Source organism: Coptis chinensis, chromosome 1 (assembly GCF_015680905.1).
Source record: "Coptis chinensis isolate HL-2020 chromosome 1, ASM1568090v1, whole genome shotgun sequence".
Classification (NCBI taxonomy): domain Eukaryota; kingdom Viridiplantae; phylum Streptophyta; class Magnoliopsida; order Ranunculales; family Ranunculaceae; genus Coptis; species Coptis chinensis.
The window spans coordinates 24,308,441-24,334,096 of record NC_141456.1 but is presented as its reverse complement, the minus strand read 5'-3'; the positions used below and the strand labels follow the sequence as shown (position 1 = coordinate 24,334,096).

General features: G+C 39.4%; 1 long non-coding RNA gene across 1 annotated transcript; it reads right to left on the bottom strand.

Moving 5' to 3' along the window:
• Positions 1–3,126: 3,126 nt before the first annotated feature.
• LOC147523076 (uncharacterized) lies at positions 3,127–24,571 on the bottom strand. The gene is made up of 2 exons (XR_015195913.1): positions 24,375–24,571; positions 3,127–3,523 (listed from the first exon to the last, which is right to left on the bottom strand). It is a non-coding gene; the product is annotated as an uncharacterized LOC147523076 (long non-coding RNA).
• Between the last annotated feature and the right edge of the window lie 1,085 nt (positions 24,572–25,656).

Below are 25,656 nucleotides of genomic sequence, written 5' to 3'. Positions count from 1 at the left end.
CTTTAGACTTTAAGCTTGATTATTCATAGGTCTTTGATGGATCTCTAACCAGACGCTCCGATACCATGTTGTGAGATGCTAGGATAATCATAACAACATCATAGTACTAAAGTACTAAAGGTCTTAATGTATTGGTAAAGAAGAAGTAAAAATAGAGGCTTGAGAATTAGGGTTCTTAATTTAGCTTACTGTTACACAACACTTCGTTACATATAAATAAGTTTAATACACGAAAATAGAAAACACTAAACACGGTCCATTCTGACAGACCGAATCGATAGGCACACGCCTATAACTAACACACAGATGATAAGTGCACACCTGTATACTTCAACAAGGAGGGAAATTATATAGTTTAAGTTGACGCGGTTGAAGTTTCGAAATGTAATGACGTGTTAATTTTCAGTGTGAATATATTTTTCAGTGATTAATGATATTAAATATTAATATTGTCATTACCGCAGTAACTCAGTGAGGTGCTAACTAGAGGTGGTCAAGTCAGAAGCCTTGGAGCAGGAAAATTCAATAGAGAGTCCCACGAAAAGTAAAGGTTATTGACCTAAGTCGCTAACAAACTTGAAAGTCATATTTTAATTAATGTGGTTGTTCAGGGAGAAAACGTAAAAAACCCCACAACATATATTACTTTAGGGTCGCGGTATTGACACCCCATTTTATGGGATTGGCACCCCTTTGACCAATTCCAAGGTATTGGCACCCCTCCATTAATCACATAAAAAAACACACACGGTAAGAAGTTGTTGCGAGATCGCACAATCCACGACATCGGGTTGCCGCGAGATCCCATATCCCACGGAAGGTTATTGCCGTGGGTCCTTTTTTGTTTTAAATTTTTTTTAATAGCCACGGTAAAAAAAAGTTAGTTGCCGCGAGATGGTTGTGTTCACTAAAATGGAGTCTTTGCTTGTGTTAATTATAAAAGCTCTTCTTCATTAATTTGATTACAAGTTTTTCTTATATCATATGAAAATATTTGCCGCGAGATAGCAAAATTATGCCTTAATTGTATATATTTTTTTTTTATGGTTTTGGTGTTGTTCTTGGAGTGTATAAATAAGCTCTAAAGAAACAAATGAGGTATCCATATGTCGTGTGTGTTCAATACGTAAAATTTGAAGTGAAAAAAAAACAAAAAACACAAAAAAATCCTCGGCAGCAACTCACTGCCATAGGATATGGGATCTCGCGGCAACCCGAATGCCGTGAATTGTACGATCTCGCGACAACTGTCTACCGTGGGATATGGGATGTGTAAGAGAACACATAAGGAATAATCATTATTGTTATATTTTTTGCCAAAAGGGTGTCAATCCCATAAAATGGGGTGTCAAAGCGGCCCTTACTTTATGAGTCCGAATTTGTTGCACACAGTTTATCAGTGTGCTTGTTAACATTCTCATATATTGAGCCACGTGTCAACTTTATTTCACCATTAAAACTATCAAAAAATAACTAAACATAGTACCTCTTATACCCCCATCACCAACAACCATTACCACCATTTCTTACTTTTTAAGTTGTGAATTTTAGAAATCTCTCAAATTGATTCAAGTTGATCTCATCAATTAAAGTTTTTAAACATAAAATTGATCCTAAATTATGTTCTTTTTTTCTTACAAATTAGAACATTGATTTTGTGGTTTTGATTTAATTTGAGATGGGATTTGCATTTTCACGGCAAGAAGAAGATTTAACGATAGTGTTCTTTTGAATTTGTGTCCTTTTGTTCCTCTTATCTATACGTTCACATCGAATCTTTCTTTTAGTATTCATCTATGTTGCATGGAAACAATTAACGGACGCGAAAAGAAAACTCGAATTAAAAAAACGACAAACCAACGCAAAATATATGGTCTCGATTATATCTCAAAAAAGTAGGACCACCGGACACCGACCACATTGGAAACCCCATCCTTTTCTCTTGGTCACTCTTCATAGTTAATTAATATTTATAATTTTATTTTATATAAATTAAACATTAAAACTAAACTAAATTAAAATGTATCAACATTCATAAATTCAAAACTATTAAAGATAAATAACCATGGCTTTGAAAAACAAGTTTAATATTTCCTAATCAAATTTTAAAAACATATCATAAGTCTTAACAAAACAAAAATTGAAAAAACTTGAGTTTTTAATATTATTTTGATTTATTTTTTATTTTTTGGGTCAAAATCCCACGTCCGGACCATGTTGACCAATGTTGGTTGATATAAACTCTCTTGACACGTCGGTCCGGAGGAAGCTTTCTTCTTTTTTTCTTCTTCATCACTTCCAATTAGTAGTTGAATCAAAGAGTTTTGGGTTGTGGAGAGGCCGAATGGTAGGGTTTAGAGTGTGGTAAACTAATTAAATCCGTAGCTCTAGGTGGAGAAGAGAGTTTAAAGAAGAAGAAGGGAAAAGGGAAGTGGAGAGATCCGACCCCTTGCCAGGAAGGACAGCCCATTGATAGGTGCGTCCGTGCTTTAGAGGTATTCATTCGACTTATCATGAAGGCAATTATGTGGCGGATTGTTTTGCAAAATTGGGTTAAGATCAGGCTTCAAATCCAGACGGGTGGTTAAATCAAATGATTGTTTGAGAATATTTATTTATTTTGGATAGATTTTGTGGTGAAATTAGGAATGACGCGTGGGTCAATAACAAAGAGTGTTAACAACCGTGCGCCACAAATTTGGACTCTTATTTTATACTAGTCTGATGCAGGTGCTATACACCTTTGGGTTAAACACATGCATTTAAAATCACTGAAATTTAATGATCAATAGAGGGGCACAACAATTATTAAATTAAAAAAATTAGGAACAAAATAGTCATAAAAAATAGACCAAGAGTCGCACATAAAAAAATATTATAGTACTATTGCAGTACTTATAGGTGGGAGCAGAAAATTTTAAAGTAGTTAAGATAATATAATTATCCATGAAAGACAAACAGGAGCCAGGAGGCCAGGAGGGGCATATAAACTGACGGGATGGGGCATAAACTTGTCTCAGGTGTTAAGAGTCAAGTCCGTAATCAAATGTAAATACCATGGTACATGGAACACGGGCAGCAGATTAGCTAGGTAGAGAAGAAAAAAGCTAGGGAGGAAACTCTTGCTGTAGGTAGGCATCGTATCACAGATTACTTGATGAGAGAAACTGCAGTCAAATATAATTGAAAGTTGCATTTGGTACTGCAGAAAAACAGTGCATACAAACTGATTTTAATCAGTATTATATAATAAGGAAAGTCAGCTAATATCTCCTATTAAGTATCACATATAACTGGCTTTGGAGGAGTCTATAAAAACAAGGAAAAGAGGGAGCCCCGAGAGTCATCTTCAAAGCAGCCACACTGTACTTATCACATTTCTCATACTTTCATCAAAAGGACGGCGTTTGACAAGAGGTGACTCTACAAACTTCCTTTCACATCCCGATACGGGTATCTTCTTCACCACTAACTCCAGATACGGCGATATCCGAGGATCTCCATCGTCAATACCAGATTTTTCCTGTAACAAAAAAAAGGACAAAATAAGTATAAGAAAAAGAAGAGAGATACTGAAGATCCACACAAAGGACTAAATGAAGCATACAATTCACATGAACAAAAGGTCATATCAGAAATTAACCATTAAGAGTTGCGCTTTCAGAGATTGTTTCATCATATACTGTTATGAACAAGGAAGCAGAAGACAAAATAATTGAAGGAAAAACTATAATGAATTCTCACTTTCTCAGGTACTTCAAAGGTTCCCTTCAAAATTTTATGATCCAAGGCCTACTGAAAATGACTCAATTCTATTAAAATCTTTATGTGGATATAATGCCCCCACACACGCGCACCCAAAAAAATGAAACAAACACCATTCCATATTTCCATAACCTAAGCAGTATCATTTTAGCACAGAAGAACAGACAGTCAATGACCAATGATTATGGTATATAAGAACTTGGAAACTAAGGGATCAAATTGAGATAGCATCTTCACTTTGTGGTTTAGGATATTAATTCATAATTTTCAAATAGAATTATCTTAAACTCGATCTAGCTTATATAATAGTTTTCTTAGATTTATGGTGATTTAGCAGCAAATTTTCGAATCAGAATATATTTTTATTGAAAATAAACCGAAATATGTTAATGAACAACGATTATGGTGCATAAGTACTTGGAAACTAAGAGATCAAATTGAGATAGCCTATTCACTTTGTTGTTTAGGATATTAATCCATAATTTTCAAATAGAATTATCTTAAACTCGATCTAGCTTGTATAATAGTTTTCTTAGATTTATGGTGATTTAGCGGCAAATTTTTGAATAAGAATATATTTTTATTGAAAATAAACCGAAATACGTTAATCAGCAACAATTATGGTGCATAAGTACTTGAAAACTAAGGGATCAAATTGAGATAGCCTCTTCACTTTGTGGTTTATAATATTAATCCATAATTTTCAAATTATCTTAAACTCGATCTAGCTTGTATAATAATTTTATTAGATTTATAGTGATTTAGCGGTAAATCATCACCGTTCGGCTTACTAATGTGTACAAATCACTAAAACAGATTGATTGTTTCCATATCCTCAAAGAATACACTACTCTCACTTAAAAAGATTATCACATGAACGTGTCCTACAAACGGGTGTCATTATATTAAATTATTCTAAAAAATATTAGCAACTATACATAGCTATGAGATATGAAAATTATAATAATTACTCATTTAAATTTCTTGCACCACTCTCTATAAAAAAGAAGCACCAAAACTTGATAAAACTCATCGACTTCTTTTTATTGTTAGGTTTAATAATAGAAGTTTGATTGAAGTTTTGTGAGAATACCTAATGTAGCAAAGATAATATTGAAGTTACTTGAATAGCAAGGCATTCCCAATCACAATAAAAGAATTATAATAAACACTACTTAAAATACAAAACTATATTTGTTGAGACATTTATTCCCCTTACATATAATACAAATATGTTTTAGGGTTATTAGTTCAATGTATTTGCATCAAGTTTCTGATTTTCCATTAATTATTATTTGAGGTTAGTTTAATGTAGTACGTTGCATCCAGTTTCGAATTTCTCATTAATTATTCTTTGAGATTAGTTCAATGCAGTTGCATCAAGTTTCTAATTTCCCATTAATTATTATTTGAAGTTAGTTCAGTGCAATTGCATCCACTTTATGATTTCCCGTTAGTTATTCATTAAGGTTAATTCAGTACAGTTGCATCCAGTTTTAGATGTTTCGTTAATTAGTCTTTGAGATTAGTTCATAGCATTTGCATCCAGATTTCAATCACCCGTTAATTACTTTTTGAGGTTAGTTTAATACATCTGCATCCAGTTTCTGATTTCCCATTAATTGTTGGTTAGTTCGATAGTTTACAATTATTATACAATTTGTATACATGTAAGAGTCTGTTTTTATAAACTCACTTTCGTTTTTGGTTCCTAATTATTCGTAATTACTCATGTGAGAAGGCTAAAAAAGTTGACATTTATGCTTTGATCGAGGTCAATGCGATGTAGTTACATCCGACTTCCGATTTCTAGTTAACTATTTTTTTAAGTTATTTCAATGCATTTGCATCCAATTTCTGATTTCCCACTACTTAATCTCTGATTTTAGTTTAATGCAGTTGCATCCAGTTTTTGGTTTTCCGTTAATTATTCTTTGAGGTTAGTTCAATGCAGTTGCATCCAACTTCCGATTTTATGTTAATTGTTCTCTGAGGTTAGTTCAATGCATTTGCATCAAGTTTCTGATTTACCGTTAATTATTTTTTTAGGTTAGTTCAATGCAGTTACATCAAATTTATATTTTCCCGTTAATTATTAATTTAGGTTAGTTTAGTGCAATTTCATCCATTTTTCAATGTTTCGTTAATGAGTTTTTGAGATTAGTTCATTGCATTTGGATCCAGTTTTCGATTTCCCATTAATAACTCTTTAAAGTTAGTTCAATACATCTGCATCTAGTTTCTGATTTCCCGCTAACTATTCTTTGAGGTTTTTCAATGCATTTGCATTTAATTTTCGATTTCCCACCAATTATTCTATGAGGTTAGTTCAATGTAGTTGCATTCGGTTTTTTATTTTATGTTAATTATTTTTTGAGTAAAGTTCAATACATTTGCATCCAGTTTCCGGTTTCCCATTAATTATTATTTGAGATTTGTTTGATGTATTTGCATACCGTTTCCGATTTTCCGTTAAATATTTTTCAATGATTTGCATCCAATTCCTAATTTCCCGTTAATTATTCTTTGTCGTTAGTTTAATGCAATTTGTATAAAGTTTCCGATTTCCCGTTAATCACTCTTTGAGCTCAGTTATGTATTTGAATCCAATTTCTGATTTCATTATAATTATCCAGTATGGTGTGTAATACCAATTTCTACTGATTCATCTGTAGTGTCATTACAAACATGACATAAAAAGTAAATTATGCTTAATTTACTATGTGAGATCATCGAAGATTATCCAGTTCCCAATTTCTCACTAATTATTCTTTAAATTATGCATGGCTCACTATGTGGAATCTTCAAATATTATCTACGAACGGGTGTTGTTATATTAATTATTCTGAAAAATATTTGCAAATATGCAGAACTATTATATATATTAACATTATATTAATCACTCAACCAGATTTCTTATAACGTGAAAACCTCACTCTCCATTAAAAAAAAATGAACTCACCTTTAATAAAACTCTTCAACTTCATTTTGTTGTTTAATAATAGAAGTTTGATTGAAGTTTTGTGATATTGCCTAATAAGGCGAAGTTCATATATATTGGACTACTTTGAATAGCAAGGAGTTTCCAATCATACGGAAAGAGATAAGATAAACACCATTTTAAGTGTAAAACTATACTTATCGAGACATTCCCACAACATATAACCCAACTATGTTTTGAGGTTAGTTCAATGTATTTGCATCCAGTTTCTGATTTTCCGTTATTTATATTTTGAGGTTAGTTCAATGTAGTTGCATCTAATTTCCAATTCCCGTTATTTATTTTTTGATATCAGTTCAATGCAGTTGCATCCAGTTTATGATTTCTCGTTAATTATTCTTTTCGGTAGTTCAATACATTTGCATCCAATTTCCAATTTCTTGGTAATTGTTCTTCGAGGTTAGTTCAATGCATTTGCATCCTGTTTCTGATTTTCCGTTAATTATTATGTGAGATTAGTTTAATGCATTTGCATCCAGTTTTAGATTTCTCGTTTATTATTTGATAAAGTTGCATTTGCATATAGTTTTCGATTTCCCGTTAATTATTGTTTGAGGTTAGTTCAATGAATTTGCAACCAGTTTCCGATTTCTTGTTAATTATTTATTGAGGTTTTGTATCTAGTGTATTTTTTTAGATTAGTTCAGTGCAGTTGTATCCGGTTTCCGATTTCCCGTTAATTATTTTTTAACATTAGTTCCACGCATTTGCATTATGTTTCCAATTTATAAATAATTTTTCTTTGAGGTTAGTTCAATGCAGTCGCATCCAATTCCCGATTTTCCGTTAATTTAATCTTTGAGGGTTAGCTCAATGCATTTGCATCCAGTTTCCGATTTTCCGACAATTATTTTTTGATGCTAGTTTGATGTATTTGCATCCACATTTTGATTTTTCGTTAATTATTCTTTGAGGTTAGTTTAATGCAGTTGTATCTATATTTCGATTTTCTATTAATTACTTTTTAAGATTAGTATAATACTTGCATTTGCATCCAGTTTCCGATTTTCCGTTAAATATTATTTGAGGTTAATTCGATACATTTGCATCCAGTTTTCGGTTTTTCATTAATTGTTTTTTGACGTTAGTTTCATTTAGTATTATGCATATTTTAAAATATTTGTCATTATTACTTTACCGTTATTTATTTTTTTCATTTTCTATTATATATTTTGTGATGTTATTTTTTGTATAATTGTTTTTAACTATATTTTGAGGCCGTTTTAAGGATATATTCAAAATAAGTCGGTACTTTATTATAGACACTAAAACTGTATGATTTGTAATAGGGAATTAGTTGATACAAATCACCTATTTTTTAGCAATTTTTTTTTTATTTGATCTAATATATAAGAATTGGAACACTAAAAGTGTTTGATTCGTAATAGGAAATTACCTTTTACGAATCACCAATTTTTTAGCAATTTTTTTTATTTGATCAAATATATAAGAATTGGAAATACTCTCAAACTCTCCAAATATAAGAATTATAAATACACTTAAACTCTTCAAAGAGATTCCATGTACGTGGGACTATTAAAAAATACTATCTTTCATATTAGAGTGCCACAGGATAGAGAAAAGGCTAACTCTCATATTAGAGTGACACATAGGAGAGAGAAAATCCTCCTTTAAAGGTCTCTGCTTTAGTATATAGACTAGATTTTGGACCCGGACATACGCCCGGGATCTATTAAATATTTTGTGGGCTGAAAATGCTTTACAAAATGTCTCACACACATTTTCGAATCAGAATATATTTTTATTGAAAATAAACCGAAATACATTAATGACCAACGATTATGGTGCATAAGTACTTGAAAACTAATTAAGAGATCAAATTGAGATAGCCTCATCACTTTGTGGTTTAGGATATTAATCCGTAATTTTCAAATAGAATTATCTTAAACTCGATCTATCTTGTATAATAGTTTTATTATATTTATGGTCATTTAGCGGCAAATTTTCAAATCATAATATATTTTTATTAAAAATAAACCGAAATACGTTAATGAGCAGCGATTATGATGTATAAGTATATGGAAACTAAGGGATCAAATTGAGATAGCCTTTTCACTTTGTGGTTTAGGATATTAATCCATAATTTTCAAATAGAATTATATTAAACTCGATCTAGCTTGTATAATAGTTTTCTTAGATTTATGGTGATTTAGCGGCAAATTTTTGAATCAGAATATATTTTTATTGAAAATAAACCGAAATACATTAATGAACAGCAATTATGGTGCATAAGTACTTGGAAACTAAGGGATCAAATTGAGATAGTCTATTCACTTTGTGGTTTAGAATATTAATCTGTAATTTTCAAATAAAATTATTTTAAACTCGATCTAGCTTTTATAATAGTTTTATTAGATTTATGGTGATTTAGCGGTAAATCATCACCGTTCGGCTTACGTACTAATGTGTACAAATCACTAAAACAGATTGATTGTTTCCATATCCTCAAATAATACACTACTCCCACTTGAAAAGATTTATCATATGAACGTGTCCTACGAACGGGTGCCGTTATATTAAATTATTCTAAAAAATATTAGCAACTATGCATAGTTATGAGATATGAAAATTATATTAATTACTCATTTAAATTTCTTGCACCACTCTCTATAAAAAGGAAGCACCAAATCTTGATAAAACTAATCGATTTTTTTTATTATTGTTAGGTTTAATAATTGAAGTTTTGTGAGAATGCCCAATGCGGCGAAGATAATATTGAAGATACTTGAATAGCAAGGTATTCCCAATCACAATAAAAAGAATTATAATAAACAATACTTAAAATGCAAAATTATATTTGTCGAGACATTTATTCCCCTACATAAAAAATACAAATATGTTTTAGGGTTATTAGTTCAATGCATTTGCACCAAGTTTATGATTTTCCATTAATTATTCTTTGAGGTTAGTTTAATATAGTATGTTGCATCCCGCTTCTAATTTCTCATTAATTATTCTTTGAAGTTAGTACAATGCAGTTGCATCAAGTTTTCGATTTTCCGTTAATTATTATTTGAGGTTAGTACAGTGCAATTACATCCACTTTATGATTTCCCGTTAGTTATTCATTAAAGTTAGTTCAGTACGTACAGTTGCATCCAGTTTTTGATGTTTCGTTAATTAGTCTTTGAGATTAGTTCATTGCATTTGCATCCAGGTTCCAATCTTCCGTTAATTACTCTTTGAGATTAGTTCAATATATTTGCATCCAGTTTCTGATTTCCCATTAATTGTTTTTCTAGGTTAGTTCGATAGTTTACAATTTCTATACAGTTTGCATACATGTAAGAGTCTATTTTTATAAACTCATTTTCGTTTTGGGTTCATAATTACTTGTAATTACTCATATGAGAAGGCTAAAAAAGTGGATATTTATGCCTTGAGGTCAGTGCGATGCAGTTACATCCGACTTCCGATTTCTAGTTAACCATTTTTTTATGTTATTTCAATGCATTTGCATCCAATTTTTGATTTCCCGTTAGTTAATATCTGATTTTAGTTTAATGCAGTTGCATCCAGTTTTTAGTTTTCCGTTAATTATTCTTTGAAGTTAGTTCAATGCAGTTGCATATAATTTTAGATTTTATGTTAATTGTTATTTGAGGTTAGTTCAATGCATTTGCATCAAGTTTTTGATTTCCGGTTAATTATTTTTTGAGGTTAGTTCAATGCAGTTACATCAAATTTATAATTTTCCGTTAATTATTAATTTAGGTTAGTTCAGTGTAGTTTCATCCATTTTTTAATGTTTCATTAATTAGTCTTTGAGATTAGTTCATTGCATTTGGATCCAGTTTCCTATTTCCTGTTAATAACTCTTTAAGGTTAGTTCAATACATCTGCATCTAGTTTTTGATTATTTATGCTTTGAGGTTAGTTCGATATAATTATATCAAGTTTTTGATTTTCCGTTAACTATTCTTTGAGGTTATTTCAATGCATTTGCATTTAGTTTCCAATTTCCCACCAATTATTTTATGAGGTTAGTTCAATGCAGTTGCATTCGGTTTTTGATTTTATGTTAATTATTTTTTGAGTTAAGTTCAATGCATTCGCATTCAGTTTCCGGTTTCCCATTAATTATTATTTGAGGTTTGTTTGATGTATTTGCATACCATTTCCGATTTTCCAATAAATATTTTTCAAGGATTTGCATTCAATTTCTAATTATCCGTTAGTTACTCTCTGTCATTAGTTTAATGCAATTTGAATAAAGGTTATGATTTCCCATTAATTACTCCTTGAGCTCAGTTATGTATTTGAATCTAGTTTCCAATTTCCTTATAATTATCCAATGTGGTATGTAATACCAACTTCTACTAATCCATCTGTAGTGTCATTGAAAACATGACATAAAAAGTAAATTATACTTAATTTACTATGTGGGATCATCGAAGATTATCTAGTTTCCGATTTCTCGTTAATTATTCTTTAAATTATGCATGACTCACTATGTGGAATCTTCAAAGATTATCTACGAACGGGTGTTGTTATATTAATTATTCTAAAAAATATTTGCAAATATGCATAACTATTATATATTAATATTATATTGATCACTCAACCAAATTTCTTATAACGTGAAAACCACACTCTCCATTAAAAAAAAATAACTCACCTTTGATAAAATTCTTCAACTTCATTTTTTTGTTTAATAATAGAAGTTTGATTGAATTTTTGTGAGATTGCCTAATAAGGCGAAGTTCATATATATTGAAGCTACTTGAATAGCAAGGAGTTCCCAATCATACGGAAAGAGATAAGATAAACATCATTTTAAATGCCAAACCATACTTATCGAGACATTCCCACAACATATAACCCAACTATGTTTTGAGGTTAGTTTAATGCATTTGCATCTAGTTTCTGATTTTTCGTTATTTATATTTTGAGGTTAGTTCAATGCAGTTGCATCCAATTTCCAATTCCCATTATTTATTTTTTGAGATCAGTTTAATGCAGTTTGCATCCAGTTTTGATTGATCGTTAATTATTCTTTCCGGTTAGTTCAATACATTTGCATCAAATTCCCAATTTTCTATTAATTGTTTTTTAGGTCGGGTTCAATGCATTTGCATCCGGTTTTGATTTCACATTAATTATTCTCATGAGATTAGTTTGATGTATTTGCATCAAGTTTTCGATTTCGTGTTTATTATTTGATAAAGTTGCATTTGCATCTAGTTTCCGATTTCCCGTTAATTATTGTTTGAGGTTAGTTCAATGAGTTTGCATCTAGTTTCCGATTTCCCGTTAATTATTTCTTGTGGTTTTGCATCCAGTATATTTTTTGAGATTAGTTCAATGCAGTTGCATCCGGTTTTCGATTTTCCGTTAATTATTTTTTAAGATTAGTTCCATGCATTTGTATTATGTTCCCAATTTATAATTAATTTTTCTTTGAGGTTAGTTCAATACAGTTGCTTCTAGTTTTCGATTTCCCGTTAATTTAATCTTTGAGGGTTAGCTCAATGCATTTACATCCAGTTTCTGATTTTCCGACAATTATTTTTTAATGTTAGTTTGATGTATTGGTATCCAAGTTTTGATTTTCTGTTAATTATTCTTTGAGATTAGTTTAATGCAGTTGTATCCATATTCTGATTTTCTATTAATTACTTTTTAAGATTAGTTTAATGCTTGCATTTGCATCCAGTTTCCGATTTCCCGTTAAATATTATTTGAGGTTAGTTCGATGTATTTGCATCCAGTTTTCCGTTCCCATTAATTGTTTTTTGTCGTTAATTTCATTCAATATTATATATATTTTAAAATATTTGTCATTATTGCTTTGCCGTTATTTTTTTTTTCATTTTCTATTATATATTTTGTATAATTATTTTTAACTATATTTTGAAGCCATGTTAAGGATATATTCGAAATAAGTCGGTGTTTTATCATAGATACTAAAATTGTATGATTTGTAATAGGAAATTAGTTTCTACAAATCACCTATTTTTTAGTAATTTTTTTTATTTGATCAAATATAAATTAGTTTTTACTAATCACCTATTTTTTAGCAATTTTTTTTTATTTGATCAAATATATAAGAATTGGAACACTAAAAGTGTTTGATTCATATTTCTACAAATCACCTATTTTTTTAGTAATTTTTTTTTATTTGATCAAATATATAAGAATTGGAAATATACTCAAACTCTCCAAATATAAGAATTAGAAATACACTCAAACTCTTCAAAGATCTTTCATATTAGAGTGCCACAGAAGATAAAAAAAAAGCTAACTCTCATATTATAGTGCCACATAGGAGAGAGAAAATCCTCCTTTAAAGGTCTCTGCTTTAGTATATAGATAATAGATTTCATCATATACTGTTATGAACAAGGAAGCAGAAGACAAAATAATTGAAGGAAAAACTATAATGAATTCTCACTTTCTCAGGTACTTCAAAGGTTCCCTTCAAAATTTTATGATCCAAGGCCTACTGAAAATGACTCAATTCTATTAAAATCTTTATGTGGATATAATGCCCCCACACACGCGCACCCAAAAAAATGAAACAAACACCATTCCATATTTCCATAACCTAAGCAGTATCATTTTAGCACAGAAGAACAGACAGTCTACATTCGGGTAAAGCAATTATAAACAAATGGAGATGGACTGCTTCATACAGCAAACATCACAAATTTAGATGTAATCCCAACAAATGGAAAGACAGAAAACAAAACTTCCTATGTTGCAAGCACTCAAACGTTACACTAGAATGAAAGAGTGGACAACAATGGAAAACCTAAGAAAGAGGTGCCCGCCTTCCTTTCATGAGCAGTAATTCGCAAACCCGGTATCAGTGAATATATGTAAAGGGAAGGGGTTCTAGGGATATATATAAATTTGACACAAACAAAGTAACGATCTTTCGGTCATTTCTAAATTTTAAGTTGTGCTATATTTTTGTAAATTTGTAAATACGATCTCCTAACTACTTTAAACATTTTCACAAAAAAAAAAAAAAAAAATCAGAAATTTCTACCCCCAATAAAATATATGGTCAACAAATCGAAGTGTGGTGAACCGTTCATTTTCAAGGTAATCGTGTACTTTGACTTGCAAGGTTATAAATTGCCGAATACTTTGACTTTTTGTGCAAGTGTTCAAATAATATTAACGAAAAACAAGGCCAAATCTAAATGTGAACTAACGATTATAAGTCTGTTCAGGTATCGAATTTCTATGTCCTTCGAACCCTTCCCATAAAGGTTTCTAAAACAAGTATTCAAGCCGAAAAAGCAATAGAAACAATTCATGCAATGATGTGTGGGATTATATAAGGCTTACTAAACAGGTAATACATGGAAAAAATTTACTTGTACTAGCATTTTCGAAGATATATTGAACCTCATACTTTAAGGAATAAATGTAAGTTACGATTCAAATTATCTAGTCATATTAAATTTAAGTTAAACTAACAAGAAGGATTAAAAATATAATTGGAAAAACAATAAAAGTGTAAATGCTCTCAGTACACCTTCTAACCTTCCATGTCCTCACACTCTCCCCCCTCTCCCTTTTCCTTTTCTTTTTTCCTCCCCCTTTTCTTTTCCTCACTGTTCCTCTTTATACTGTCCCTCTTTCCCTTTCCATCCGTTGATCTCACGTCATCCTTCGGTTCATCTTAGCCCATCTGTCTCCTAGGGTTCTGCGGCCATGCTGTTGTGCCACCCGTTCCTGTTCGGTTAAGTTGCCTCCTCTTGGACTTTGACCGCTCTGTTCCCACATGCTCCAGTACGTCCCAATCACTTTTTTTTGAGCCGCTGCCTACATCCGGTGCTTCCCGCCTTTCCCTTTCTTATCCTACCTCGAGCCAGCAGACACGCGCCACCTCCCTAACCCAAAATTCCCAGCTATCTTCTACTCCTGCGTTCCGTTATAGCGGCTTGCGCCGGTCCATCGACCAAAGAATCTTCGTAGTCGCTAATCCTACCACTACAGATGCCCCTTTCGGTTTCATGGCCTCTATGATAGGCGGGGCGAGAACCTTGTACCACTTTTCTTTATTTGGATTTGTTTGGTCTTCCCTAGGGGTTTGCACGCGTCACAGGTCACTCATTGCGTGCGCCGCTTCTGTGCCTCCTCGTGTTCTGCACCCCACGTGTCAAGCTCCCAGCGGTTCCCCTATAGTCCCTTCGGTTTCCGCACCTCGGCAGTTACCATTTTACCCTCGCTCTATTTAAACTCCCGCTTTCATTCTTTCCCCCATTTTCTTCCTTTAGCCTTCTCTGTCTTGCTTTCTCCTCCCTTTTCCAACTTCCCTGCGCTTTCTCCCCTGACTTCACTCTCCTTGGCTTGGTTCCGGTCGGATTTTGGCGTCGCTGGACTCAGTTCAAGGTTGGTCTTTTATTGCTCTTATTACTCTTATTACTCTTATCATTTTATCCTCTTTGTTTGCTTCTATCCCTACTTGTCATACTTACCTTACAACTGTTAGCATCGTTTTTCTCTTCTAATCTGTTCATCTTCCTCTCGATGGCGGCGTCGGCCTCCGAGTCCCCCTCCTCCTCTTCCTCCGCCGACTCCTCACCCTCTAGATCTACTGAGGTGGCTTCTCCACCTCCAGTGGCTGCCATGACGGCCCCCTCTACTTCCGGCCGTTTCCTTGCCCCTTTACTGCCGCCTTCCAGATATCGCAGGCCTAACCTAAAGGCGATTAGGGCTGCCTATGGCATTCCCGCCGGCATTTTGATAGAACACGTGCCATCCGTCACCCACTATCCCCACTTAGTGCCTCCGCGGCCCGGGTGCTTAGTTGTCACAATGGAAGTCGGATCGTCGCCGGCTCGCGACTCCCTCACCGCTCGATGTGGAAGTGTGCAATCATTTCAACATCCCTCCATGCCAAGGCATCGGCAACTTCTGGAGGATCCTGTATGCCGCGAACTACTACAACAGGACCGGCGACCCTCAGATAACTTGCCGCGACCTTATCTCCCAATATTTTCTAAAGAAAAGTACCAAGGATGTGGGTATAGGATACCAAATCCTTCCGTGGTCCGCCCAAAAGAAAAACTTTCTTGCTCCGTGTCACCACCTCGGATAAACAAGTGGCACCACTACCCAATCAGATGTGTCCGGTGACTTCTTGCTCCGCAGCCCTCCCGGCAGGAGTAACACTCAATCACCTCGCTTTCCAATCTAGTGGTGAGTTTCATCCTCGCCCTTCTTCTCTCGCCTTTTGATCCGCTTAGCTAACCTTGGTTTCTTGTTTATGTTTCTTTTCAGGTTGGCGGTCCGATTCCAAATCCCGGTATACTCGCTACCTCGCCCCCCATTTTCGACCGACTCCGCGATCTTGGTATCGCCTTTGCTGAACGCTGAACGTTAACCCTCTATCGGTACCCCTTTGTTGGAAGTTCCTCAACTCCGCGAATTCCTGGGCTTTTTCTGCCTTTTTTACCGTCAGCCTCCTCAAGGAACGTAGACCTAAAGCCTCACCTTCCCACAAAACCGTTCCCGCTCTCACCAAAGACCGCCCCCGACCTATTCGAAGCTCTCGCTCCACGCCCACGCCCGTCATCTCTTGCTCCCCTCGGACTTCGCACTCGAATCGCTTCCTTCCTACCGCCCATCTCCACTTGGGAAGATCAATTCACCCCTCCACAGTCCCCTCCCGCGAACATGGATCTCTCCCAGATGAAGCTGTTTGATAGTGATGAGGACGAAGTAATTGAGGTCTCTCCCCCTATCCCCGCGGCCACTCCTATTGACGGGCCGCCGGCCAAGCGTCAGAGGACAGTAGAGCCGGAAGACCCCATCCCCGCCGCCCGTGTGACAGAAGAAGATGCTCCCCCTTCTATCACCCAGCGTCCAGGCAAAGAGGTTGCCACTCCCGCCGACTTTGTCCCGGTTTTCAAGGTACGCCACCGCCGAGTCAATGTTGAAGATTCGGCTCTTGAGAACCCCGCGGTGGCCTCTTCCATCTTCTATGGCTCCCACCTGCCAAAGGACCGCGCTTACGCTGATGCTGGTACCTTTGAACATCACCGCACTTCTCTGTATACAAACTGGGAGAAGGTACTTCCCCCTCTCTCCGCTACTGTTCCTCTCTTTTTTTTAACGCCTTTGTCTCATCCGTATTTTTAGGTAAGCATGGACATGTCGTATATGATCCGCGCGGTTCGTTTCAGCGCCCGGTCAAGGTAGATTCCTTGGAGAGAGAGGTCAGCGGTCCTGACGGTCTGAGAGCTACTTGTGCACGGCTCCATCAAGAGTTAGACGCCGCCGACTTGGCAAAATCTCGGGCTCAGGATGAATTGAGAATTGCAGAGAACAACCATCAGGATTATATGGACTCGGTCAATGAGCGCCTGAGCCAGCAACGCACCTCTCTCCTGCAGCAGCATCAACGAGATACCGCGGTCCTTCTAGATCAGCACAAGGCAGATATGGCTACCCTCCAGGCCCATTATCGGTCCTTGGCGGATAAGAGAGTGGCCCAAAAGATCCAAGAGGAGCATTCAAGGCTTCTCAAGGAAGGCCGCCTCCTGCCTGAGGTGCCGCCGATCCCCGTTGATGAGGAGATGGGCACCGTGGGGGAGATGGTTACCGCGGTTGAAACCAGACCGGAAGGGTCGGCTGGCGTTGGGGATGTTGTTGAAGATCCAGAAGAAACCCGGGAAGCTGTGGATGAAGCCCCTGCCGAGGCTGCTGCCTTTTCCGTTGGAGATGCTGATGATGTCTCTACTGAAGAGACCCCTGTTGGTGACTTAGGCGATACCACCTCGGATGCCTGTTTAGCTTCTCCGTGAAATTGAACTTGCTTTGTTTGTGTTGGTATCTGGTTTTGTATGTTTTAGCTGCGGCGCCCTTGATGCTTTTGAACACTGTTAAATTCCCTCCTAATTTAAGGAGCTTTGCTTAAACTTGTAATCCCTCCTTATGCAAGGAGTTTCGCTAAGAATTGTAATTTTGTTGACCTTGTGGGCCTCCTATTGGAGGAGCCCTGTTTTCACATGTCATGTTTAACTCCAATGTTTGCCGTCTCTGACCTTGTGCATATTCAATTCTAACTCCCCCCCGCTCTCTCCACGGCCTGTCGGGCGGCCGGGGCATAGCCTCGCCCGAGAGTTTGATTTGGACCTCATGTCCGCGAAGGGATCTCCCCCCCGCTCTCTGTGACCGTCAGGTCGGCTAGGGCATTGCCTCGCCTCTAAGTTTGATTCGGACATCACGTCCGGGAAGGGATCTCTCCCCGCTCTCGCGGACCGGCAAGCCGGGGGGCGCATTGCCTTGCCCCGAAGTTGATTCGGATCTCATGTCCGCTGGCGGATCTCCCCGCTCTCGCGTGACCGCCGGTCGGCCGGGGGCATTGCCTCGCCTCCCAGTTTGATTTGGACCTCATGTCCGCGAAGGGATCTCCCCCCTCGGTGACCGGCGGGGGGCCGGCTGGGGCATTGTCTTGCCCCTAAGTTGATTTGGACCTCATGTCCGCGAAGGGATCTCCCCCCCGCCCTCTGTGACCGTCAGGTCGGCTGGGGCATTGCCTCGCCTCTAAGTTTGATTCGGACATCACGTCCGCGAAGGGATCTCTCCCCCCGCTCTCCATGACCGGCAAGCCGGCTGGGGCATTGCCTTGCCCCTAAGTTGATTCGGTCATTTGTTAACTTCTCAAAAGTGCTGTTGTATTATATATGTACAAACAGCCCACGCCCCTTGTCCGGACTGGTCTTACATTCAGATATGAAATTTTTTCAACATTCTTATATTCCAAGGCCTCTCTATCTGCTTCCCATCCTCGGTCTGCGATCGGTATGTTCCGCTCCTCCAACACCCACCACTAAAGCACGGCCCTTCCCAATTGGGTCCCAACTTTCCTTCGTTTGCCTTTTAGTGCTTGCGTGACCTCCGCCTGAGAACCCAATCGCCACTCTGGAATCCGCTTGGCCGCAGTCGCTTGCCATACTGTCTCTGCAGGTGTCGGTGGTATTCCTCTAGCCTAATGCGTGCAGTGTCCCGCTTCTCCTCGCTAAGTTCAGGTCGCGAGCCAATATGCCCCAGATTCAATCGCCCACCGCCTTTGTGCGTGTGGTGGTTGCCATCATTTCGGGAAATCACAGCCTCGATACCATATGCCAACGAAAGGCGTCTCCTTTGTAATCGTCCGCGGTGTAGTGCGGTATGCCCATAGCACCCTACTTAGTTCATCAGCCCATGCTCCCTTGCGGTTTCCCGCTTTCTTTTAAGGTTGTTCATGATCGTCTTGTTCGAAGACTCGGCCTGGCCATTCCCCTCCGGGTTGTACGGGGCTGAGAATCCCTGCTTCACATTATACGTGCGCAAAGAAGTCCTCACCTTTGACCCCGCGGAACTGCGTTCCGTTGTCCGCGATGATGGTGTGTGGCAAACCCAAATCTCTGGATAATGTTTTCCCATAAGAATTTGATCACCTGCTCTTCCTTGACTTGCTGCAAGGCCACGGCCTCCACCCACTTAGTAAAATAATCCGTCGCCGCCAGCATGAACCTTCTCTTCCCCTTCGCCATTGGGAGCGGACCCACTATATCCATGGCCCACATGGCAAATGGCCACGGACTGGACACGTTATGCAATGGTTCTGCCGGTGCAAATATTAGCTGAGCAAACCGCTGACATTTCCCACATTTCTTGGCAAATTCCACCGCGTCTCTCTTCATATGAGGCCAGAAGTACCCCTGCGTCAACAGTCGGTGTGCCGTTGTTCTTCCCGCCGAATGGCTCCCACAGTCCCCGGCATGAAGCTCCGCCAGCACTTCTTGTGCTAAACTTGGTCCCAGGCATCTTAGTAGTGGTCCATCGGGTTCTTTTTCGGTACATCTCTCCCTCTATCAGAACATACCGGCGCGCCGTTTGCTCCATTCTCCTTCGTTCCTTCTCATCTACCACCTCTCCTCCCTCCAAGAAACGTTTGATAGGGCTCATCCATCCCCTTTCCCCCTCTGCAGCTTGATATACCTCGACTTTCTTTTCAATGCTCGATCTCCCTAGTTTCTTGATTCTTAAGGTCCTCTCCTGCTCCGGGCATTGCGGCGCGACATAGGCAAGCGCGTCCGCATGCCTATTCTCCCCGGCCCAAATGTTGAAATCTGATTTTTCGAACTTCGGCCGCCTTTGCGGTGCACCACTTCCAAGTACTTCGCCATCCGAAAGCACACCTAGCGACGAACCCACCATTCACCGACATATCACTAGGTTGGAATCTGAATAGACGCTTAACTTCGGCCGACCCCTAATTCCCTCGGCCATCTCTAACCCCGCGATCACGGCTTCATACTCCGACTCATTATTAGTAGCCGTGGAACCCGAGCCTCATGGACAACTTCGATTCGGTCGTTGTCGTGGGTAACCAACACCACGCCTATTCCGTTGCCGCGTCATTTCTGGCGACCCGTCCGCTAACACTCTCCATCCATTCCTTTTATCCCGTGGATCCGTCCCCATCCGCTCTCCTTCCAGTTCGGGCTCCATGAGCATCTCTTCCCCCAAGTGGGTCTCTTCGCGGGAAATCCGCTAGAAACTCCGCTACCGCCTGAGCCTTTTTTCTCGGTTCTCACTTGATATTGTATTCCATAGGAACTCAACATTACCGCCCATTTGACCATTCTTCCAGATTTCTCCGCCCCGTGAGCCCCGCTGAGAGGCAGATTTGTCACCACCACCACCGAATGTGCCTCAAAGTACGGTTTCAACTTCAGTCGTCGAAATATCGTACCAAGGCATACTTTTCCACTTTGTCAGATCGTGTTTCCGCATCCAAAGAAGTTTTTGCTCTATAAGTACACCGGTTTTCGACCTTTGTCCGCCACTTTCGAACGAGGACCGAAGCTTACCGCGATATTCGGACACTCCCAGATATAGGTATAACTTCTCCCCGGTTCGTCGCGATAGCAAAGGCGCCGGCCCTGTGTACCTCTTCAATTCTTGAAAAGCCTCTTCACACTCGGCCGCCCACACAAAATCTGGCGCCCTTCTCAACAACCTCCTTACATGTGCCGCCTGCATTTGTCGACGACTTGATATGAATCGATTTAAGGCGCGACCGTCCCCGCCTTTTGTACTTCCTTAACGCCCCGGGTGACGGCATCTCTATTAGTGCTCGGATCTGCTTTCGATTAGCTTCTATTCCTCGGTGGGTCACAATATAACCCGAAATTTCCGGTGGTGACCCGAAAGTGCACTTCTCGATTTCAGCTTCAAATTATGTGACCGCAATATGCCAAACGCCTCTTTCAATCCTCTATATGCTCCTCTTCCGACATGCTTTTCTTTACCATGTCGCCGATGTATACCTCAATACCCTTCCCGCGATTTTGCTTGCAAACATCTTCTCCCCGGTCGGCCGGAACGTAGCCCCGCATTCTTCAAACCAAATGGCATCCTCGTAGCAATATGTTCCCCCCTCCACCACAAACGATGTCTTCTCTTGATCTGGTCCATACATTGGGACTTGGTTGTACCCCATCGAGGCGTCCATAGAGGAGAAAATTTTGAACCCTGCCGTCCGATCTACTAGCTCATCCACTCGCGGCATCGGATAACTGTCCTTGGGGCACTCAGAATTGACGTCCGTAAAGTCTACACACATGCGGACCTTCCCATTCTTCTTTGGTACCGCGACTATGTTGGATAGCCAGTCTGAGAACTCGACTTCCCGAATTATGCCTGCTCTTTTTAACCTCGCGACCTCATCGCGAATCTCCTCCGCATATCTCGCCTAACATCAAGCGTCTTTTGTTTCACCGCCTGGCGCCCTCCCTCATGTGTAATCGGTGACAAAGCAAACTCGGTGTCCAACCCCGCGGATTTCTTCGATTGTCCAAGCAAAGACGCCCTTATTCTCCTCGAGAGGAACCGCACCAACTTATCTTTCCACTCTTTCGACAAATTCGACCCTACCGATGTGACCCTTTCCTCTTCCCCGGTTCCTATATTTACTGATTCGATCTCATCCAGCGTTTTTGTTTCCACCGCCTCCGCCTCCTCTTTCTACCGAGGCGATCAGTAATTGCTATGCCTGTCTTTTCTTTGGTTGCGGTCTCCCCTCGTCCCCGAATCATCCTTTTCATTGTTCCCCGATGGCTATTCCGCGGTCAGCCACTTGGTCTCCGCGGACTTCATGCATCCCCGTCGGTGGGAAATCTGATCACCGGTAATAGGTGGATGGTACCGCTTTCATTTGATGGATCCACCGCCACCGAGGATGGCGTTATCTTGTGAGTTCGCGGCCACAACCTTGAACCGCGAGAACACCGCCACGGGTCCGTTATTACTGGGTAATAGGAGTTCCCCGATGGTTCGGTCATGCTCCCATTGAACCCGCATAAATTAGTCCGGATGGCCTCGATTGTTTCCTGCCTATCTTCATCTCTTCCATCGTTCCCCACGAACAACAAATCCACCGCGACCGCCGCAGATCAATCAAGACCCTTTTCACCATGTAATTTCCCATGGCCACCGTGATCACCAAATAAGATCCTCATGTGGGACATCCACCCTTTCAAGTCGGTTAATCAGAAAACCACGATGCTTCCTTTGCTGTTCGCGGGCCATAGGACGGGCCGCGAATACCTTGCCTCCTCATTAACTTGCTGGATGCTAGCTGTCCGCCGTATCCGATCCCGGTGGGCATTGTGGCTCCAGATTTCCCCACTAAATATGACATTTGTTGTACCTGAATCGCCCGGGCTTCGTCCGCCCGCCCGCTTTCTCTTTCCCCTTAATAAACTCCTTAAGCATCCCTCTCCCAATCATCTTCTGTACCATCCACTTGAGGGCGTAACATTCATTCGTTTCATGATTCTGTATCTGATGATATGCACAATACGGTTTGCCCGGTATTTCGTTGGGCTTGCTCCGCGGTCCTTCGTAGCCTTTTATATCTTGGATCAGCGGTAACAGTTCCTCCAACGGCCTGTCCACGGGTATCGGATCCACTTCCCGATACGGCTTCCGTTCTCTATATTCTCTCCGGCCTTCGACTCCACTCTTTTCAGGCCGTGCAATGCCCCAGCGTCCACCGCTCTCCCTACCTGATGACTCATACCTTCCGCGGTCCTTGCTTCGATCCAAAGCCAGCACGGCTTTCCCTGTCTTCCTCGTCTCTTTCTGCAATGTGTCTTCATACCGTATATACTTCTCTACCCTCGGGTACAAGTCTTGTAATGACGTGATCTCGTTCTTAGCCACGATTCGCACACTCGCTCCCCGACCAGCCCTATCAAAGGCGATCACCGCAGTCCTCTCGTCCAAGTTCTCCACCTTTAAAGTTTCAAATTTTAAATCTGCATAAGAATTCCCTCACTGACTCCGCGGTCCTCTGTCGCACATTAAACAGGGCCGCTATGTCCACCACCCTCCTTTTTTGGTGTATGAAGTGGTCCACGAAGGCTTGCTCCATCTCCAGAAAGTTGTGTATGCTCTTCTCGGGCAATCTATAATACCAGTCTGAGGCCCCTCCCTTCAAGCTTGCTGGGAACATCATGCACCGCAATCCGTCGTACCTGGGTTCCTGCCACAGCGGCATTTGCTGCCGAAAGTGGTGGATGTGGTCCGACTGGGTCTCCCGTCCCGTCGTACCTCTCAAACCTAGGCTGGTTGAACCGCTTTGGGACGTCCGCCTTCCAAATCTCGGTCCGCCAACGGGTTATGATTCAATCCCGCCACTACACTCGGTTCGGCCGTCCCGACGTACCTTTTGCTTGCTCCCAGCTTGCTTTCAGATCGTTAGCAATCATCTCCTTCACCTGTTCCTTAGTGAGCCCCGGCACCCCATTCTCCACCACATTAGGTCTCCCTTCTTCCTCTCTCACCGTTTCTGACATCACCTTTTCTGATTCCTCGACGGTCTCCCTCTCTCATAACTCCTCGTTCTCCTCCTTCAACCTCGCTACTTCCTCTCTCAGTTGTCTCGTTTCTCCAAGACGATGCGATGCCGCCTTTCCACCCCGCTCTCCCCATCATCTCCTACCGATTCAGCCACCTCCTCTCTGGTCGACACTTTCCTCGGTCGTCCCACACCTCTCTTTGCTTTCGTTGCCATACCCCCTACTGTTCAACTCTCTCTCGTCCCCACAGACGGCGCCAAATGTAAATGCTCGGTACACACCTTCTAACCTTCCATGTCCTCACACTCTCCCCCTCCCCTTTTCCTTTTCTTTTTCCTCCCCTTTTTTTTTCCTCACTGTTCCTCTTTATATCGTCCCTCTTTCCCTTTCCATCCGTTGATCTCACGTAATCCTTCGGGTTCATCTTAGCCCATCTGTCTCCTCCTAGGGTTCTCATGGCCATGTTTGTTGTGCCCCGCGTTCTGCTCGTTAAGTTGCCTCCTCTTGGACTTTGACCGCCTGTTCCCACATGCTCCAAGACGTCCCCCAATCACTTTTTCGCAGAGCCAGCGGCCTACATCCGGTGCTTCCCGCCTTCCCTTTCTTATCCTACCTCGAGCCAGCAGACACGCCACCTCCCTAACCCAAAATTCCCAGCTATCTTCTACTCCTGCGTTCCGTTATAGCAGCTTGCGTCGGTCCATCGACCAGCAATCTTCGTAGTCGCGAATCCTACCACTACAAAAAGGTTAAAGAAATAATCAACATACGCTGTCGTCCGAGTGATCCTTACTGTTTTGAGGGACATGGTCAACAACAGCCACAACCGATTCTACCTTAATTGGGTCTCATACTCGAGATCGACAAGGCAACCTTGACAAATGTTTGCCCTCTCACTGCAAGGTCGGCAAGCATGCAAGCTTCTCAAGAGAGGTGCATGCAAAGCGTAAGATGGGAACTTCCCAGTACACAAGCTAATAACACCTGCATAATTGAGAAAGAATATTATAGTAAGCAAGCACGGCAAACAAAGAAAATAACTCTACTTGTCCTGGTTACAACATTAGTAAATTCGTTCAATAATTTATCTAAACCATAGGATTCATAGAACAATACAATGGAATTAGAAGAATTTAATAAATATACGTACCATGTGAAGGGCGGGTTCTTCGCCGAAGCAGCTCTCGCGGATCTTGGGTACGATCGGGTCATCATTGGGCAAAACTATTGTGTACAACATCTATCTATATCTATCTATCTATATCTACTATCTATATACTAAAGCAGAGACCTCTCATGGAGGATTTTCTCTCTCCTATGTGGCACTCTAATATGAGAGTTAGTTTTTTCTCTCACCTATGTGGTACTATAATATGAAAGATAGTCTTTTCTAATAGCTTACAATCTCATGTACATGGAACCTCTTTGAAGAGTTTGAGTGTATTTCCAATTCTTATATATTTGATCAAATAAAAAAAAATTGCTAAAAAATAGGTGATTTGTAAAAGGTAATTTCCTATTACGAATCAAACACTTTTAGTGTTTCAATTCTTATATATTTGATTAAATAAAAAAATTGCTAAAAATAGGTGATTTGTATAAACTAATTCCCTATTACAAATCATACAATTTCAGTATCTATGATAAAGCACCGACTTATTTCGAATATATCCTTAACACGGCCTCAAAACATAGTTAAAAACAATTATACAAAAACTAACATCACAAAATATATAATATAAAATGAAAAAAAAATAATAACGGCAAAACAACAATGACAAATATTTTAAAAAATATAAAATACTGAATGAAACTAACGTCAAAAAACAATTAATGGGGAATCGAAAACTGGATGGAAATGCATCGAACTAACTTCAAATAATATTTAATGGAAAATCGGAAATTGAATGCAAATGCAAGCATTAAATTAATCTTAAAAAGTAATTAATAGAAAATTGGAATATAGATACAACTGCATTAAACTAACCTCAAAGAATAATTAACGGAAAATCAAAACTTGGATGCAAATACATCAAACTAACATAAAAAAAA